The 1,348-nt window shown below is 35.4% G+C and overlaps 2 protein-coding genes across 2 annotated transcripts in view; both read right to left on the reverse strand.

Annotated features, from left to right (window-relative positions):
* Nucleotides 1-22, reverse strand: part of eIF3l (eukaryotic translation initiation factor 3 subunit L) — a 2,820-nt gene extending 2,798 nt beyond the window's left edge. Inside the window, exon 1 of the mRNA XM_018520137.1 lies at nt 14-22. The gene's annotated coding sequence lies outside the window, so the exon portion shown is untranslated. The remainder of the gene's footprint in view (nt 1-13) is intronic.
* Nucleotides 1-1,348, reverse strand: part of hoip (NHP2-like protein 1 hoip) — a 24,071-nt gene that overhangs the window by 14,802 nt on the left and 7,921 nt on the right. The window lies entirely within an intron of this gene.

Raw genomic sequence — 1,348 nt, forward strand, 5'->3', positions numbered from 1 at the left:
GCGGATCCGGCACGGCCACGAGTCAGCTCTGCAGTTCACGATTATTCGGGCAGAGGGCAGAGGGCTAGCTTTTATCATATTGCGTTCCAAAACTTATCAAAAAATTTAATAATTTACTTATAGCGTTTTCGACTGAGGTATAGTCAGTCAATAAAAGATTGCAACACTTTTTAACCCTTTGCGGCATAGTGGGAACCCAGATTCCCACCTTTTTCATTCACAACTTTTCTCTCTAGATTCAATGTTTTTGAAGTAACATCCATGAATCTTTTTTCAATGATAGAGGAAGCATTTGGGAAGGTGACAAAAATGATTATAATATAAATGCAATTACGTAAATAAATGCAATTACGTATATATAAATGCAATTACGTAAAATTATAAACAATTATAAACAAATAAGTTTCCAAAATCGAACTTTTTTAGCAAAAAATTCATTTTTGTGCGAATTTTTGAGTAATTTAAAACCAAATTTCGTCCTCGGGGGTTTTTGGGGTCGCTGATTACGAATTTGAAGTCAGTTTTCAAAAATTCAAAATGGCGGATCCAATCGTAGAAAGATTTTTTTTTTTCGTGGAAATCGTAGAAGCTAAAGAGATAACAAAGTGACGATGAATGATAACATTCAAAGGTCGCAGTAGCAAGTTTGAAGTGAATTTTTAAAAACTCGTCCTCCATATTGGATCCGCCATTTTGGATTTTTGAAAACTGATTTCAAATTCGTAATCAGCGACCCCAAAAACCCCCAGAAGTACATTTGTCCTTTAAATTAATCTTATAGAAAAATGTATGCCGCAAAGGGTTAATTCGATGGTTTTCGGAACGCGCAAAAATTCTGACAGAGCAGACCACCATCTTTGAACGCCTATAGTCAGCGGTTATGATAGGTTAAGCTGGAAACACAATAGACACAGGCAATAGGCACAGGCAACAGGGAATAATGAGCCGTCCAATAAGAGCTCTGGGATATAATATCGAATTTATACCCCAAAGCTCTGATTGGACGGCTCGTTATTTCCTGTTGCCTGTGCCTATTGCCTGTGTCTATTAAGTCTACAATACACGGAGTAAGAAGTAAGAGTAAGAAATTGACCAATCACAGTCGAATGTGAGAAGAATAATCGACTGTGATTGATCAATTTCTTACTCTTACTTCTTACTCCGTGTATTGTAAACGGGCCTTAATAGACACAGGCAATTATTAATTAATTATTAATTAATTATTTATTTTAGTCATTAAATTATTATTTAGTCAATAAATTTTCAGAAGTTTTTCACTTTTTCACCAACTCTAAACATAGGCTGCTTTCCTTTTAGGAGACACAAACCGACACAGTATAACACACTC

Source organism: Trachymyrmex cornetzi, unplaced genomic scaffold, assembly GCF_001594075.2.
Source record: "Trachymyrmex cornetzi isolate Tcor2-1 unplaced genomic scaffold, Tcor1.1 scaffold88, whole genome shotgun sequence".
Lineage (NCBI taxonomy): Eukaryota > Metazoa > Arthropoda > Insecta > Hymenoptera > Formicidae > Trachymyrmex > Trachymyrmex cornetzi.